Below are 19573 nucleotides of genomic sequence, written 5' to 3' on the forward strand. Positions count from 1 at the left end.
TGTAATATATATTTATTATATATTATTTATTATTTATATATTTATTTTAGAGTCAAGATTTTAATGTTGTTTATGTGGTGTACTGTGTTTCATATAAGTTGTGAACTGCTATTGTCTCTCTTTGTGAGGAAGGGCCAGATATAAATCAAATAAATAGATAAATAAGACGTGAATATGGCAGCAGGAGCATGGTGGTTATCATCTAGGAAATGCATACGTAATACACAGGCGCTGCATACAATGAAAATAAGATAATCTGGTTTAGGCTAGCTCTCTTTTAATTTGTTCATGTGTTCCCAATGTGACAGATATATTGTTCGACTTGGACTGGGAAGGAGTGGATTCAAATCTCTTGGCCATGTCTTTCTATCTTGCACTCCAACTTACATCTCCTGAGAGGAACTGCAATAACTCTGTATATGCCACCCTCTGTTCTGGTTGGAAGGGAGGGGGCCATAAATGTGATGAGTTACTGTTTTCCATCCACTGCAAAGTTATTTTCATAACAATTGTATATTGTAATAGCCAGCAGGGTTCAAAAATAACCACAAGTATCACTGGTTTTTTAATCAAGCCCTCTTTGAAGGATACAGTATCTATATCTTGAATAATCCATGGTTTATAAAAATTGACCTGAAGGACCAAGACGGGCTTAGTGAAGTCATTCTGAACTCATTCTTGATGGACTCCTTTAATGCTAACCAATTAAAATGTTTACTGGTCAGATTAGTCATGGATGAGTTCAGTGCATTAATCCACTGAGCCATCCAGTCCCGTAGGACATTATAATTTGCTTTCAAGACATTAAAGGCGTGTTATATTGTCTCTTAAATAATAAGAACTCTCATACTGGTCTGCATCCATTTTCATGGAGTTGAATTTGTTTTATGTACCTATCTGTAAACCTTCATACAAGCCATATGCTAAAATATTATCTTCTCACACTCGCTGTCTTCTGATCCTTTTTTTCACTTACTTTACTCCTCCCTTATTTCCCTTCAGCATTTCTTTTGGCTATTCTGCATAACCATGCTTTCCTTTTAACCCATAAAGCCATTGTCATATATGCCAAGTGATCAACATTTCAAGGCTCACAAAGTTACTGAGGCACAGTCCTTCTGAAAGCTTACAATATATTTAGCTGGAGTGAAATTGCATAGCATCTGCCAGCAGAAAATGTTAGCTTTCGGCAATGTTTCCCAGTGTGTAAATTCACTGTGAGCCACAATCAGCTAAACATATTAACAAAAATACCACTTCCTTCTAAAACTAATGCTTCTGATTAGGAGGTCAATATTAAATTATCATTTCATTTAAGTATGTCCTCTTTCAGGGAGAGCTGGATCTTGTAAGAAGAAACCCCTTTGGGGTGTGTCGTAGCACAAGCAATTTAATAGAGGGGCATTTCTCTAAAACAGCAGGGCCTTCAAATTCACACCAAACCACACATATGTCAGCGTCGCTCTGGTAGCATCATACCCACAGCAGGTGGGAAAAATCCATCCTGCCTCACTGCATACCTCATGCGATCTTGCTACAATCGCTTACTGCAGTTTATCACATGCATGATGAAGATGGTAAGTTTACAAGAGGAGACAAAAGCAGCCCAATCCAATGACAGGGTCCTTTGTTGACTCTCTGGAATTTCTACAGTGAGTCCAAGAGCAACATCACTGTCCAGTATCAAAATACTACTGGAATTTATAACACATTTCTGTGATACGTAATGTTGCAGACAAGTGTGTTCTTCCTTTAATTGAACCAATTCTTAATGGCATAGATCAGGTGGCCAAATGCAGCCTTCCAAGTGTCCTAATCCAACCCTATGGGGTTCCCCGGGTGGCTCTGTCCTCTTTCTCTGGCCCCACCCCTTTCCTCCAAACACTGATTGTTTGCTGGTTTCCCAGATCTTGTGCAGTTTTTTTCTCTGTCTAGAAGGTTGAAGTGCCTCTTCTAAAGCTTAGCTACTGGCAGTAAGAGGTTTAAGCTAAAGTATGCTGGTATTTCAGATCATGTCCATTTTGCCTTCAGCCCTGCCCACCACTGGAATGTGCCCCCAAGACCTTATCCAAAATGATATTTGGCCTTTGGGCTGAAAGAGGTTCAACATCCCTGGTGTAGGCCGTAGCAGCATACAAACACACAAACGAAATGAGAATAGAAATAGTTTTGCATAGGTATGCCCAGCATGATTCACAATCCTTCTAGCATTTTTTAACACAATGCTGTAGGCCAAATTACATGCGATGTGTGACAGTTAACTGCATCTTTGCATCTAAGGTGCAGGTTTTAAAAATGCAAATGCCATCAGCTATGGTGGTGGGGTTAATAATTAATGGGGCCAGAACAGGTGTGGAGTGGGGATTTAATCCTTTCCTCCCCTGTTGCAGTCCCAAAGAAAAATCCCATTCGCTGCCAATGTGTGATTCCCCCTCCACACAAAGCAAATACTACCAATAGTGTATGATGGATTTTCCTCTGAACTTACACCTGAGACACCAAGATGCATTTAATGTTATATGTAGTTTGGCCATGTTATTTCAATTGTTGGTTGCTATCAAGAGAATATTATATACTATTTGGTAAATCTTTTTATATGGCCAGGTCACCAGACAAATAACAGAAATAAAAAAACCTCCATTGTTATTTGATCTCCAGCATTAGGATTCTGAAACTGACTTTTGGCCATCAAAGCAGAAAATCTCATATTCTAAAAGAGGAGATTCCCTGAAAATCACTTTAATCAAAAAGTAAGTACTTTTGTGCATGCATGTAAGAGTAGGGATCTCAATAAGCTTCTCCCCACACCCCACTAAATCTGTAGGTTCCTCTGAGAATATGCAGAGTGCATCTCCTTTGCCAATTTGCAATGGCAAATCTGTTTTTAGGGGGCTTTGATTCCATGATAGGGAGGCTTGTAAGCATACTTTGAGCCCTGGCACCTGAGGGTTTAAAAAAAAATAATTAAGGGTTGAAAACAGTTTTTCCCCCCCAAACCTAATGAAACTGCTTTGAAGAGGATATGCATATAGATGTCACTTCTATATACACCATTTTAACTAACGAGTTGTGATTTTCTCCAGAGCAGTAATTAAAATGGCAAATGAAATCTATAGAGCAATAACTTACTGAGACTTGGATGGAAACGGTAGTTTCAGTATATGCCTCTCTGCTAGCAGATAGGTCATAACATGACAATAATGAAATATACATGGCCAGTATCCAAAGATAAAAATCAGGTAATTACCAAAACATCTGTTCTGTACAAAATAATTGGTAGACCTTTGATAAAGAAGTACTTTTGTGATAGGGCTGACAGTACACATTTCAGTTCAGAGCAAGACACAGGAGCTAGATTCAAATCAGGTAATATGTTGTCAGGTGATACAAGAGCCATAGGTCAGTGGTAGATCACATGCATTACATGCAAAAGGTCTTAGGTTCAATCCCTGGCATCTCCAGGTAGAGTTAGGAAAGACTCCTGTCTGGAGCCCTGCAGAGCTGCTGCCAACCAATGTAAAAAGATAATGCTGAGCCACATGGACCTTGGGGAAACTTCCTCTGTTCCAGGTGAAAGTTTAAGGGAAGGCTCTGTTGACTGTTGGCTGTGATATGTTCTTCCACTTAAAAAAAAAAGGTAAATGAAGTGATGGGGGGTTGATTCAGACCAGGACCATAGCACTCAGGGAGTGGGTTTTAATTTTTTCCTCCTGCAACATTTTCCCAGTTCAGATTCCCTTCCCAAGCTGCTATACATAGGCTGTTGGTTGCCCATCGAGAATGGGTGAAGCATTAAAACTAATGGACAAAAATAATATTTTTAAATGGATGGTGAAGTCCTTGAACCCTCTTGGTTTGAAGACAATTTCCATATGCTTAACGTTCACTGGAGTCCACCATTGTACAGACGCTCATTCCACAATAAATAAATGATGCTTCACTTGTTCTAGATCTGCACCCAATGCCTACAGCCTACCCGTTGACTCCAACTAAAAAGAAAGGGAACTGCATCCTGCATGCTTGACTGGAAAATGAATGGAGTGTGTCCATTTTATGTGAATCCTGCAGCCCAAGAATCAGCAGGGTAGTTCAGATCAAGATGTGAAGCTTTGCCAGTGGCCTACCACTTGCTGTTAGGTTGACCTTCTTCACTCCATTAGGGTTGTCAAGTCAGTATGGAGCTGTGACAATAAAAACCTCAAGTGGCATAATTTCCCTGTTATGTATGTATTTATTTGTGAGTCTATGTGGTTTGGTTGGCTGATTGTTGATTACTCAAAATTCTTTTTAGGTATATGTTGGCTCTGTGTATACTGTCTGTTGTATGTTTTTTATGTTTTTAAATTTTACATATTGTATTTTTAATGTTTTTAATCTTTGTAAACCACCCAGGGAGCTTCAGCTATGAGGCGATATAAAACATGGTGACGATGCTGATGATGATATAGGTGTACATGCGCACACACGCACACGCACACGCACACATCTTCAGATTTCAATAGTGTACACAAATCATGAAAATATAAATCCAATAAATAGAATCAATATATACTACCTACCTATCCAGTATATAGTATCTACCTATCCATGGTAGGCTAAATTACACTGGGAAGGCTCGCATAAATAGATGTGTTGTCAACATGCACCAAAACTAAGAATTGTGGGCACATGTCTAATCTCAGGGGAAAGATTATTCAACATAGTGAGCACCACTATGCTAAATGCCCTGTTCCAAACAACCAAGGAGTGTTCTTCAGGAATGGCACCATCCTAGAGTCATCAGTCCTATGCCCCCTTGGCTTCCTAACTCAGGACGGAAGAGGGGGTTGGATTTCCTGGTTTAGGGCCTCTTCCAGCACTGGAAATCTACTAATATAAAATAGGTTTTCGAAGCAGGTGAAGGATAATACATTTAAAAAACTTCATGCCATCTCTGAACAACCATTTGTTGTTTGAACTGAGGTGTTTGAACTTGTTTGTTGTTTAGAATGCAATGCATGTTTAGACAGAAAAAAGTCCTACAACTCCCAGCATTCCTGAGCCAGCATAGCATAGCTGGCTGGGGAATGCTGGGAGTCGTAGGGCTTCTTTCTGCCTAAACATGCATAGGATTGCACACCTAATTATTCATCATGCTCATTGGTGTTGTCTATTTAAAAAACAAAAGGAAAAAAAACCTTTAGTTTTATTGTGTGCCGCAGAAGGAATGAAAACCAACATATGTCTGTTTAACAACTGAAAATTGCTTTATTAAAAAAAGGGAGTGCTTTTGCCCATGCATATAGGAGAAGAAAAAGTTTATACTGAAATCATTTTAAAAAAATTAGAATAATGAAGTCAATGAAATTATTTGTATGAAAAACACTCAAGGCTCCAGCTGTGACAAAAATCTCAGCAACCAGCAATTTAGAAACATACAGATATTGTCAAAGCAAATGATTTATCACTATTTTTATTAGTATTTCTACATCCTTAAAGGTGGCCTAAAAACCATTTTAAATAAATATATAAATTAAAAGGAGCCTTAAAAGAAGTAGGGATGTACGAATCTCTTAGCTGGTTCCAGTCGGGGCATCTGCTGGGGGGGGAGGTGAACTGTTCCTCCCCCCGGAATCCTCGACGGGGGGGAGGCAATCCAGTCCTCCCCCCTGGAATCCTGCCTGGCTGGCTCCGCTCTGCGGCCATGCTGTGGAGCCACCGGCCAGGCCAATCCACAGCAGGGCCTCCAGCCGCTGCTGGGCTGGTGCGGAGTGCGGACGCAAATGGTGTCCTGCGTAGGGGATGCCATTTACATCCCTACGGTAGCCCATGATAGGCTACGTAAATATTTACTTAGCCTATCATGGCTAAAGCAGGGACGCAAATGGTGGCCGCTACGCTATTTGCACCCCTGATCTTTGCCGTGATAGGCTACGTAAGTATTTACGTAGCCTATCATGGTAAAGGTAGCCACGCAAATTTGCATGGCTGCCTTTACCATGATAGGCTACGTAAATACTTAGCCTACCACGGCAAAGAGCAGGGGCGCAAATGGCATAGTGGGCGCCATTTGCGTCCCTGCTGTTTGTCGTGATTGTTGTTCAGTCGTTCAGTCGTGTCCGACTCTTTGTGACCCCATGGACCATAGCACGCCAGGCCTTCCTGTCCTGCGCTCTCTCCCGGAGCGTGCTCAAGTTCATATTCATTGCATCCGTGATGCTATCTAGCCATCTCATCCTCTGCCGTCCCCTTCTCCTTTTGCCTTCAGTCTTTCCCAGCATCAGGGTCTTTTCCAGGGAGTTTTCTCTTCGCATTAGGTGGCCAAAATATTGGAGCTTCAGCTTCAGTATCTGTCCTTCCAATGAGCAGTCAGGGTGGAATGTTTGTCGTGATAGGCTACATAAATACTTACATAGCCTATCGTGGCTGCCTGCAAGCACGCAAATGGCTGTCACTACGATGGCTCTCCAAATCTCAGACTGCCTCACGAACACATATTGGTTTTAGACCATTTTAATCATCATTGCTTCCACAAAGAAGCCTGGGAAAAGTAGTTTAGTGAGCTACTGTCAGGGCTGAGCTATAGGCAGCTATAAGAGGAGTGCCAGGAGGCAGGCACTAGGAGCCAAGAGTTCTACCAGAAGGTCAGAGCTGAAGAACACACAGAAACTCACCAGATGCAGGAAAACCATAGATGCTTAGCAAAATGCCAACACAAACAGGAAGGCCATTATGCCCCTTCCTGTCTAACAGTGGAGGGAGCAATCCTATGGCCGCTAGTCAGTAGCTAGACAGCCATAGGATATCTGGTTTTCTGGGAACTGACCTCGGAGCCCATGCTCCAAGATTGGTTCCCAGATAACTGACCTCCCACATTCCATGCTGCCTCGCAGGCAGCACGGAACAGCCCCATTGCCCATGCTCGGTAGAGGAGCATGGAGCAGCCAAAACGGGGCATTCCGGGGGGGGGCATTCTGGGGGGGGAGGTGGAAATGCTGGTACAACACATCCTATGTGTCATCCGGCAGCTTCCTCCCCTGCTCCGCCTTCCTGTGGCTAGATAGCCGAAATTGGCTGTCTAGCCGCAAATGCAGGGCAGGAGAAGTGCGGAGGGAATGATCCCCTCTGTGCTTCTCCTGCTGTGCATCAGATAGGCGGTCGCCTCCGAGTTTGGAGGTGGCTGCCTGTCCCTATAGGATTGCGCCCTTAATGAGCAGGCTGGATGGGCAGTGCCAGTCCAGAGTCTGAGACTGTTTCACTGCCAGGGGGATGCTCCAAGTTAGGGATAGGGGAGAAATTCATTAGATTCACATTTTATGCCAATGTTCCTAATTTCACACAGATATATCCTTCTATATTTGCACTTGAAAATTTGAAATGGAATTCTCCAATCAAAACAATGCACAGAAAAATGTGTATATTAGGGGAAAAGTGCAAACCAAAGTGTGTGTATTTGTGAGAATAACATTCAAATTGCATTATTTTGGGAATATTGCTGGCAAAAATGTGGATATTGGGCAGAATTGCACTTAAAATACATATATTAGGAGGAGTGCACACAGAAATGCATAGGATTTTTCATTCATACTGTTAATAAATAATTCTTGAAGTACAAAATGAACCAAATTTAAGATTGGGAAAATTCTCAAAGTTCACAATGAACCAAACTTACATTTAGGAAAATGAGAAACTGAGAGAAACTGAAATTGACAGATTCCTCTGTCCAAACCACAGTTCTGATGGCTTTAACGCATGGGGCAGCTGCCCACAGAGCCAAGGGTTTCTAGTTCTAGCCCCAGTGGCTCCTGAGAGCTGCTGAGAAATATCTGTGAAGGCCCCTTTAGACTGTGCATGACACGGCATGCACTCATCCTGCACTTCACTGGCATGCTGTGGGCTCCATCCCCTGGCTGCATTTCTCTGGTTTGGAAGACCCCCTGATACTGCTTTGGGAAGAAGCTGAATTGTGAGTTCCTCCTCTGTGGCTTGTATCTACCAATATTACTGGAGAAGCATGGAATGGGTATGTGCTGCAGCAGGTGCAACACTACTAAAGTTAATGTCAGAAGTGTCCCTGAGATGTCCCCAGATCCCGTTACAGGATTGCAATTCCCAGAATTCCTGAGAAAAAAAGAAATGACTGTTAAACCAGTTTACATCCATAGTTGTGGATCTGGCTGGACTTGGATGAGCTTTAGAGGTACTGGCTGAAGTGGTGAATCCACCAAAGGACGATGACCATTTGAGTGAATGTGCTGACATGTCCCTGCCTATCGGGGATTGCTAAGTCCTCCCGCTGTGTAGTGAGGTAACAGAGACTCACTGTGCAATCCACAAAACCTTTTTTCAGTTACTAACACCTCTTCACACCCTGTAGCATTACACCTAATTAGCTAAACAAAGTCTGTCAACTCAAATGGACTCTTTCCTGCCATGTCTAGGCTTTTAACGGGCTCCTCCTGCAGGGAGGGTCTTCCTGACCTAATTTCTGACAGGCAACCAATCTGGCAGACTGCTTCCCACCTCTTCTCAGCTCCGCCCACTTAACTCTCTGCTGAACTCTGGCATCTGTCAGTTCCAGTGCTCCCTCCCCCTCTGACCAAGGGTGAGTTCCCAAGGGCAGGAGGGATGGCAGTCTCTGAACCTGGGCCTCCTGTTCGATAAGCTCCTGAGAAGATTCACCCCTGACTCCTGGTTAGTCCTGGGGAATTTCCTCCCCTGCTAGCTGTCTTGGTTGGGGTTCTTCTAACTCTGCCTCCAAATCTGAATCAGAGTCCAAAACTAAACCAGGGAGCTTGAGCCCAATCCTGATACTGCCCACTGGTGAATTCACAGGTCTCTGCTTCCTACTCACTCCAATCTTTCTGGCTCTCAGGAAGTAGGAACCACCACTACTTTGGTTTAGCTCAGAGTGGGCAACCTGTGGCTCTCAGCCTCACATCATCTGGCCCTCACCCTCATTTCAAAAGCCTTCATGGAATCAATGGCAAGAGCAATTTGTCATTTCCCTGGGAGTGCAACATATGAACATAAGAAGAGCCCTGCTGAATCAGACCAAGGTTTCATCTAGTCCAGCATTCTGTTCACACAGTGGCCAACCAGCTGTTGACCAGGAACCCACAAGCAGGACACAAGCGCAACAGCACCCTCCCACCCATGTTCCCCAGCAACTGATGTACACAGGCTCACTGCCTCTGGTACTGGAGGTAGCACATAGCCATCACGACTAGTAGCCCCTGATAGCCTTCTCCTTCAGAAATTTGTCCAACCCCCTTTTAAAGCCATCCAAATTGGTGGCCATCACTACATCCTGTGGTAGCGAGTTCCATAGTTTAACTATGCGCTGTGTGAAGGAGTCTTTCCTTTTTTTTCCGTCTAAATTTCCCACCAATCAGCTTCATAGGATGACCCCAGTGGGTTCTAGTACTTTGAGAGAGGGAGAAAAATGTCTCCCTATCCACATTCTCCACACCATGCATAATTTTGTACATCTCCATCATGTGTCCCCTTCCTCTCCTTTTTTCCAAGCTAAACAATCCCAGCTGTTGCGATCTCTCCTCACAGGGGAGATGCTCCAGCCCCTTGATCATTTTAGTTGCCTTTTTGTGCACTTTTTCCAGTGCAGAAAACTGGGTGCAAAGGAAAAAGGAGAGAGAGAGAAAAGGAAGTGGCAGAAAGAGAAAAGGGGAGTCCCAGTGTCCCACCCCCTTTGGCTCTGCCCTGCCTACCCACTGGCCCTGCCCACTGCTGAGACATGTAGGAATGTGCAAATCAGGAAAACTCAAGTTCGCTGTGGTTCTTCAAATTCCACCTTGACACTTGTGACTCATGTCCTTATCAGATTGTGAGCATTTTTTTCTATTTGCACAAAACTCCATGTGCATTTTCATGTGCATTTTCCCAGTTTTATGCATCCATTGTGTGCATTTTTGAAATGCAGGCATTTTTCTCCCATTGATTAAAGGGTATTTCTGTTAAAGGGTATTTTCAAAAGTATGCATATTTTCATGCACATTTTCCAAATGTACACATGTTGTTGAATGAATTATTTTCATCCATGAATCACATCACATGCTCAGAGATGTACAGACTTTGCTTCAGACTCTGCATTCAGAACCAGGAGGTCAAATTGGGTAAATTCTGGTGAAAAACAAACTGAAATGAATTTCTCATACATCCTTTCTGACATGCAGCTCCAGACAGATTACCCACAAGCCCTCAATAACAGCAACAAAAGGTTGTCCATGCCTGGATTAGGTGGACATTACAAGGTTGACTGAATCTGAGTAATATGAATCATGTGCTTTTGTGTGCAAAACATAGTGGATGATTATTGTGTATGATATATTGAATCAAAATATGGTTCTGCATGCTCTTTAAGGAATAGAGTTCAAAATTGTTTGTCCCTTCACTTTCACCCTCCTCACTACACACACACACACACACACACACACACCCTTAAAAATGTGTTTAAGTCAGTGATCAAACCCATTGTTCTTCCAGAGCTCTCCAATCCCCCTGACATCTCATGATCACCCAGGTTTTTCTCTCACACATAAATGCTCAGAGGCAAATCAGCCAGGATCAGACTTCATGGTGTAACTCTCCATCCCCACTGGGATTCCCAGGAGTGAAAGTTTACAAAATGCAAATGTACCACAAGGTTTAATAGCAGCTGCCAAGCAAAATAAGTGCCACAGTATCAGCAGATTTCACAAGGCATAAATCCATCTAAACTGAGTGAAAATACTAAAGACATATTAGCAAAATAAAATCTATAATTTTCATGGCAACAGACTTTGCAATGCACCCACAAACCTCCCCTTCCTCCCACCTCTTTCTCCCCCACCCCCAAAATGAAAATATCTTCACACCTCCTCTAATACCAGCTGGCTCATATATACTGCAGAAGTTTCACAAAACAGTTATTGACAGTGATACACTAAACATAGGTTAAACCTGCCATGATCACTGCCTGTATCCAGTTAGAAAGCTACACACAACATATGCATTGGCTGCTAAGAGTAATGTTACTCTTATGACGCAACTGTAGAAAAGACATTAACAGAAGCATCTAGGCTAGGAATCATGACCTCTCAATCAAAGTAGACTGTTGCCTATAAAAGTCCGTACCCTATTAAAAGACACTCTGAAGCTGCAGTTTTATAAAGTGTGTTCTGGGAGATGCTGGCATTTGTTGGGAGCTTATTGGTGGTTTTTCTATGAGAAATTCAACTAGGGATGGATTGATGCCCCCAGCCCCGGTTCTCTGGGCACCTGCCCAGCCACTGTCTCTGCTTGCACACCTCCAGATCTGCCCACATGTGCCCCCCGCACTTGCCGAGCTACTGCACCTACACTGAACCATTTGTGAGTGCTTGTTGTTCCTGCAGTTGCCATTTTGTGAAAAAAATGGCAACTTAGGAACTTCCATAAATTTAATATTGTGTACGAAACAGCTATAAAGGCCCCAGAGATGCAATATTACAGGTGTATAATGAGCCATTGATGCCTGTAATATTGCATAGATGGGGCCTTTACAGGTGCTGTGTGTGCAATATTAAGTGTATGGAAACTCCTGAGTTGCCATTTTTATGTTTACTTTTTAGCAAAATGGCCACTGTGAGAACCATGGGCACTGGCAAACAGCTCAGGGTAGGTGTGGGCAGCTCGGCAAGTGCAGGGGCATGAGCGGGAGCAGCAGCTCAGCGGGCACAGCCCAGAGACACAAGCAGGGAGGAGTCTGTCGGACTCCCAGACTCAGCTGAGCACCCACGCCATCCCTTAATTCAACAGCAGTAGATCAGTTTCCCTGGAAAAACTTGTCGCCCCTACTGATCTTCTCCTGCCATGCACAGCCACAAGAAGTGACTCATTCTGTGCCTCACTCTCAGTTTATGTGGAACAGCAATGAAGCCCATCAACTCTAGCCAGTGAACTTAGAACAGCCTTCTCCAACTTGGTGCCCTCCAGAGGTATTGAACTGCAAGTCCTATCGTCTCCAACCAACATGGCCACTGGGCAAAATCCCCTGCAATGTACAGATATTCTGCAGCAGATGCTCAAAAAAAGCCAAAATAGGAAAGGGCTCTGAGAAGATTGCATGCTGGTCCAAGACAGTGGTCGTCAACCTTTTCAGACCTAAATGTAGACTCAGTCTGCTACTAGAAATGGGTGGGAGTTTTGTTCAGATCATTTTTTATAAGAACTCATCAACATTTGATGGTTTTTCATCAATAGGATGGGAATAACTTAAGATTTTTTAAAAAATGTATGTGGGAAAACACTGAGAGCCAGTGTGGTGTAGTGGCTAGAGTGCTGGACTGGGAGTCGGGGGATCTGGGTTCTAGTTCTCACTCGGCCATGGAAGCTCATTGGGTGACTTTGGGCCCGTCACAAACTCTCAGCCCAACCTACCTCACAGGGTTGTTGTTGTGAGGATAAAATGGAGGAGGAGGGGGATTATGTATGCTGCCTTGAGCTCCTTGGAGGAAAAAAGGCAGGATATAAATGGAGTAAATAAAAAAATAAATAAAAACTGAAATGGACAGATTCATACATCCAACAGAGGGCTCTGAGTGCTTGGCTCTTAAAAGTCTGGGTTTGAAACCCTCTCTGTTCAGCTATGTTTGTGATACTGAAGTGGGGTTACCACTTCTTTTTTCCCAACATTGTCCTCGTGGCATGATGCAGGTACGACAAGGTCCTCTCCACACTGGGGATACTGAATTTGACTGGTGCAGATGTGTGAGAATTTCATTTGAGTAATTTTTTATAAGAATTTACCAAAATAAATTTCTTCATCAACAGGACAGAATGCAAAATTTGAATGTGGGAGGAAGTGAAATTGACAGATTCATCCATCCCTACCTGCTACATGGAACCCACTTTTCTTTTTTGTCTTCTTTCTTTTTTTTTCTATATATGTCTGTCTTTCTGGCCCTCCCTCCCTCCCTCATATTACTCTGAATCTATCTCCAGGTCCCATATCTGTTTTATCCTCTCTTTTCCCATTTCCTTTAAAACTTATTTTTTAAAAAATAGGAAATGGTGGTTGTGTCCTGGTGAGACTCAGCTTAAATTGGCCTGCTGCAACCCAGTTTTGGGTCCTGATTTGGGATGCTCATGAAACTCAAAAGAAGGCAGTTTGTTGGTAAAATCTATTATGTTCATAATGTGCCCATAGCTGGGTGACTATGTTATGAACTTTGGTACTTTTGTTATTCAAAACAAGATGTCTATGTTCTGCACCTGCATAGCCTACATGACTAACCATGTAATCTGCCATTTCTGTGCATGTCCTGATGTTGGTTGGTTGAACCATTTACTTTCTGAAGGAAATGTAAACATTTGCAGTGCTCATTCTCATGAAATAATGTCACTTTAATCCTTTAGTTACTGTTTTCCAAACTGATACATCCAAGTTTGCATTTGAAAACCTTCAAAAATCTAATCAGATTTGCAGAAATAGTCACATGGGTTAGTATCCACCCCTTGTTCACTGTGTCTTTCTCATACATGGCTTAGTTTCCTTTCTGTATCCAGCTAGTCAATTGAGGTTATTCCTCTCAAGTTCAGAAAGAAAGGCTTTTTCCTTGTTCAGTATGTAAAAATTTATTTTAGACTTGGGTACTGGTGGGTGGCACTGTGAGAGGATACTGGAAAAAGGATCCAAGGAGGAGGAGATCAGGACAGGAGTATGACAGCCAGGGGTGGCTGGCAGGCAAGGAGGAGATATGGCCTTCAGCAGAGGGAGGTGATCCTTCCAGAGCTCCTACTCATGCTGCTCACACCTCACACCACAACCACTCCCTCTGGCTCCAGCAGCTCCACACTGACTGCAGGAAAACAGTAGGACATGTGAAAACAGCCATTTAGAGAGGGAAACATAATGTAGTGATGCCTGACATCATGATGCATAGCATGATGCCATGCTACAATTCCCACTATGCATATAATGGGCAATTCCCACTATAGGCACATAATGGGCTCTCAAAAGAATGGAGAACTTTCTTCCGAGATTGGACCGAGGTATTTGTAAACTGATGAGCAAATTACAATTTCTGAGACAAACCTTGTGAGAAATTACTCAGTCTCTAGTAATGATGACACTAGTCTCGTAGCATGAGCTGGACGTTGATCGAGTTGCCTTCTGTTGCATATTGATGATAAGGAGTGATGGTCTGCTATTGTTGTTGTTCTGAAAGCTATTATAATGTTAGATTTAGCAATGCCTCTATCTGTGTGTGTGTGTGTGTCTTCTTCCAAAGAAGTTAAATTTGGGGCCTGGAAGCCTGTCTTATCAACAAACGGTGACACCAGATTTCATTGTATATGTCAGCTTATGATGTGTGGAAGGAAGGAGCATGGTCGTGATAGTGTAGAGTGATTTCAGTGAATGGCAAATCAAAGAGAAATGCTGAAAGGAAGCTAATTCTGTAATGGGGCTGAGTTATGTTATTGTTTATGTTTCCCTGTTACAGTAAGAGTATTTTAACAATCTACATATCATTTAATTATCATTCATTTACCTGACATAAGTAATTCCAATGCCCCTTAATATAACAAATCTCTGGTGTGAAGGATCTCAGTAATATGACCTGACAGGTGGCGATAGTTATGCTCCAAACCTGCCTGTCTTCAATTGCACTGAGTGCTTTTGAGCGAAACAAGCCAAGCTTAATTCTCAAAGAAGTCATGATACAAATGGCAGAGTTTGGCCATTTAGACTCCTTTTGAATGGAAGAGGGGAGATGCTATAATCATAAGAACACAAGAAGAGCCCTGCTGGATCAGACCAAGGGTCCATCTAGTCCAGCAATTTGTTCATACAGTGTCCAACCAGCTGCCCGTAGGAAACCTACAAGCAAGACAAAAGAGCACCAGCATCCTCCTACCCATGTTCCCCAGCAACTGGTGCACATAGGCTCTGGTACTGGAGGTAGCATATAGCCATGAGGACTAGTGATAGGCTTTTCCTCCAGGAATTTGTCTAACCCCCCGCTTAAAGCCATCCAAATTGGTCGCCATCACTACATCCTGTGATAGCAAATTCCATAGTTTAACTATGTGCTGTGTGAAGAAATACTTCCTTTTATCTGTCCAAATCTCCCACCAATCAGCTTCATGGGATGTCTCCGGGTTCTAGTATTTTGAGAGAGGGAGAAAAATGTTTCCCAATCTACTTTCTCCACACCATGCATAATTTTGTACACCTCTGTCATGTCTCCCTTTATTCGCCTTTGTTCTAAGCGAAACAATCCCAGCTGTTGTAACCTTCCCTCATAAGGAAGATGGTCCAGTCCCTTGATCATTTTAGTTGCCCTTTTCTGCACTTTTTCCAGCTCTACAATATCCATTTTTAGGTGAAAAAGTTGGTAGTGTTTTCTCTGCATATGCTGACATCAGGGATGTACGAAAGTCCCTTACCTGAACCCGAAGCTTGATTTGCAGTGGGGGGGAGGTGCTCCATCCCTCCCCCCAAAATTCTGGCTGGGGGGAGGCGCCCCATCCCTCCCCACCGAAATTCTGGCCGGGGGGGAGGCGCCCCATCCCTCCGGCCGCGAATCCTCCTGTCCTGCCGGGACGCAAATGGCAGCGGCTGTAGCCGCAGCTGTTTGCGTCCCTGCAGTCAGCCAAGATAGGCTATGTAAATGTTTACATAGCCTATCACAGCTGAGTGAAAAAAAACACAAACCCACGCGTACGCAAATGGCGGCGCCCATGGGCACTGCCATTTGGGTTCCTTATTTTGGCACATTTCGTCTATGTCAACATTTACGTAGACTACGGCAAAAATAAGGGGAACGCTATTTGCGTTCCCCTTATTTTCGCCGTAGTCTACGTAAATGTTTATGTAGACTACACGTGCCAAAATAAGGAACCCAAATGGCGGCGCCCATGGGCGCCGCCATTTGCGTACGCGCAGGTGTTTTTTTTCACTCAGCCGTGATAGGCTATGTAAACATTTACGTAGCCTATCACGGTGTTTTTTAAAAATCTAGCTGTGATAGGCTACGTAAATCTTTACGTAGCCTATCACGTGTGTGTTTTTTTATTTTTTAACTTGGAAATGGCGGCGGCGGCAGCCGGTTGGAAGACCGGCCGCTGCAGCTGCCGCCGCCGAACCGCCGCTGGAGCCGCCGCCGCCAGGGACATTCACACATGGTATGTCCCGTCCCGGGGGGGTGGGGGGGGCAGACCGTTTCTCCACCAATTTCGGGGGGCCGAATGCGCTGGCATTCAGCCTCCCCGAGATTCGTGGAGAAATTCTCTGACATCCCTAGCTGACATTAGACAAATTATTTTCTTCCCCAGTAGCTTTCTTTCTGCAGAACTTCCACTCTCTTTCTCCCCCACCCCCTCGAGATCTGATAGAGCATGTATGTAACAGCTGGGCCTGTGTCCAGGCTGCTTTTCCCTGGATCAGGTGTTGAGAGGAGGATTGATCCCAGCCCTCTGTTCCCCTTTCCAACCAGGTAATCATCCAGCTTCATGCCCTAGGATATGCAGGCACAGCCCTGCCTCCTATATTGGGCTGAGGAATCATGTATTTGCATATGCATTTTTCCATCATCCTTGCGAAAACCAAACAGAAGCCCTAGTTGGACTTGGATTAATTGTACACTACCATGTTTGAAAATATTATAAACCAAATTTGGTCTGTCCATCTGTCTGTCTAATTTTTATATTGCCCTTTAATATATAATTATCCAGGTGATTTACAAAGTTAAAACAGAGTCAAAATACAATAAAGCATGTATATATATCTAGAAAATGGAAGGATAAAAGCAACAGAAAAAGCCATAATAACTCTCCAGATGGAAAAAAATATAATTTAAATCCACATTTTTGCAACTAAAAATTCAATCTGTGAGAATTTGCTTCAGGAGTTTTGCCTGAATTATAATTATATCAAAAATTATAACATGGGGAGTGTGTGTGTGTGTGTGTGTGTGTGTGTTACCAAACAAAGCTATTCTGAGACCCCAGGAATTAAACACGTCCCTTGAAATGGCTTCAAACAAACAATATCTGGACATAATGTTTCTTCTGTCTCCTGAATCCACATGAGGCATGCATTCCTCTTCAGAATGTTCTTGCCTATCTTCCCCATCGATCCTGTGGGGAGTTTTCCCAAGGAAATGGTGTAAAATGTTGAAAAAGATGCACTATGCATCTAATATTGCACATATTAAGCTTTCCCAGCCCCAGATTGTGCATATTTAAATATGCACATTTTTAAACTCTCCTTTTTTCTGTAAAAACAAGGTGGCAAAGTATCGGGCACTTGCCGGACAGGTCTCAGTGAGTCCAGGAGGGTGCGAGTGGGCGCAAGCGAGGGCAGGGGCTCAGCGGGCACCGTCAGGGGGTTGCGGTCCGGGGGGGATGGACTCCTCGACCCAGTCGGACATCTACAACATCTCTACATATATATGGATGAAGGCATTGGAGCGGATGAGGTTTCTACTGTCACATACTCAGAACTATTGGATGTAGTATTTTGGAGTTTGACTGCTTTTGTGCTTTGAATTTCACCTCAGAGTAAGTCTTGTTTCCGAAAGAACAATAACTTCTTTTCCTTTCTTCTAATTTCTTTAATGTTTGAGGAAGCTAGGGATGTTAGAGAATTCCGCCATGGATCCCAGGGGAGCCGAATTCCAGTGAATTCGGCCCCCCGGAATCCGTGGCAGAACGGAGCAACCCGCCCACCACCCTGCGAAAGCCCCGCGAAACGGAGCCTACTTGGCTTCTGCTCCGGCGGCTGTGGCAGCTCCGGCTGCTGCCGGGCTGCTGCGGATGCAAATGGTGTCCTGAGTAGGGGACGCCATTTGCATCCCTATGCTAGCCCGTGATAGGCTACGTAAATATTTATGTAGCCTATCACGGCTAAAGCGGGGATGCAAATGGCGTCCCCTACGCCATTTGCGTCCCCGTTTTAGCCATCATAGGCTAGCATAGGGACGCAAATGGTGTCCCCTACTCAGGACACCATTTGCATCCACAGCACCCCAGCAGCAGCCAGAGCTGCCACTGCCGCTGGAGCAGAAGCCAGGTAGGCTCCATTTCGCAGGGCTTTCACAGGATGGTGGGGCGGGTTGCACACCCCCAGATCCCGTAGGGGACACCATTTGCATTCCCGCTTTAGCAGTCATAGGCTACGTCAATTATTACGTAGCCTATCACGGGCTACCATAGGGACGCAAATGGTGTCCCCTACTCAGGACACCATTTGCGTCCTCAGCAGCCCGGCAGCGGCTGGAGGCCCTGCTGCTGGTTGGCCCAGCCGGCAGCTCCGCAACCTGGCCACGGAGCGGAGCCGGCCGGGCAGGATTCCGGGGGAGAGGAACGGATCGCCTCCCCCCCATTGAGGATTTCTGGGGGAGGGAAGGATCACCTCCCCCACACCGCAGATGTCCCTGGACGAAACCAGGTAAGTGTTTCATACATCCCTAGAGGAAGCCCTGCTGAGAGTTCAGTATGTTTCCTTTTTTGTCTAGAGAAGCTGGCTGTTAGTCTATGGCAATGAAAATATTGCAGCAGAAAGAAAGAAAGAAAGAAAGAAAGAAAGAAAGAAAGAAAGAAAGAAAGTTAAGAGATTGTGTTCTCTCCTTAAGCTCATAAAGATCTCTTCTATCCTAGTTTAGCCAATTCTGACAGGGTTGGGGTTTTCCCCTCTTTATTTTAATGAGGACTATGTATTAATTTATAGGCTTTTATATTGACATAAAATATAGTTTCACATAGTTTCTGAGGCTGCTGCCAACAGACAATCTGCGTTGTAATGGGCTTAGGGATTTCGTGTTGATGATGGTGAAGATGGGACCTCTGGATCATTGGCTGGATCTGATCCTAAGTATAACTGCCCATTGGCTCACCTGCTTTAAGACAGAGAGGCAAGGGGAACAATTGGCCTTGGGAAGGAGGAGGAGGGTAGGGTTGGGTTACCAACACATGAACTCAGACAATATCGTAATCCTTTCTAAATTTGCACATATACCCATAAATTAGCACATGCATATTTTATGCAAATCTGTATTCTCTTTTGTCCTCTTTTCTGGTGATGCATTTCCTCATTGTTTGCAATAGACACCCTACAGGCCAACTACACAGATGTGCATTGCCAGCTGTACACGTGAAGAGGATCTGTTTGTATCATTTTTGTTCCTGATACTGAGGGGATAGTTGAGCAGACAGCCCATGACAGGCACCCCAGGGAGTGACCTCTTTCTAATTCCATTCCATCCTGGATCCAGTGGTAGAAAACAGTGCAAACAGAATTGATTCATTAATACGTACAGCTAAGCAGCCCTTCCTGACTCCAGGAGAAGATCAAAAGCATGTGCCTTAAAGGATGTGGCTGTGATGGTGGTGGAAGCCATGCCTGAGGGTCACTTGGTTTTTGTGGCTCAGTGGTGTGGATTGGCCAGAACTGTACCTTCTCCATCCCATCCCAATGTGTTTGAGCAACATTTGTCCATCGCCAAATAAGTGAGTACTGAAAACGGATCATATATTTAGAAAAATCATGGGTATAAGTTTCTGGGCAAATACCACATCAGAATGCAGGTGGAGAAATGACTGTTTAAATGCT

At 44.0% G+C, this 19573-nt stretch overlaps 1 long non-coding RNA gene across 7 annotated transcripts in view; it reads left to right on the forward strand.

The window, feature by feature from the left end:
* LOC146351971 (uncharacterized) overlaps positions 1-19573 on the forward strand; it is a 76337-nt gene that overhangs the window by 47224 nt on the left and 9540 nt on the right. For 3 of the 7 annotated variants that reach the window (XR_014787511.1, XR_014787506.1, XR_014787510.1), the window contains 2 exons: positions 2659-2750; positions 19069-19470. This is a non-coding gene — a long non-coding RNA (uncharacterized LOC146351971). The remainder of the gene's footprint in view (positions 1-2658; positions 2751-19068; positions 19471-19573) is intronic. The other 4 variants (XR_014787507.1, XR_014787512.1, XR_014787508.1 and 1 more) reach the window with 2 other exon arrangements.

The sequence above is a fragment of the Heloderma suspectum genome, chromosome 2 (genome assembly GCF_057233095.1).
Source record: "Heloderma suspectum isolate Gila_16-S chromosome 2, 16-S_ref, whole genome shotgun sequence".
NCBI classification, from domain to species: Eukaryota; Metazoa; Chordata; class Lepidosauria; order Squamata; family Helodermatidae; genus Heloderma; species Heloderma suspectum.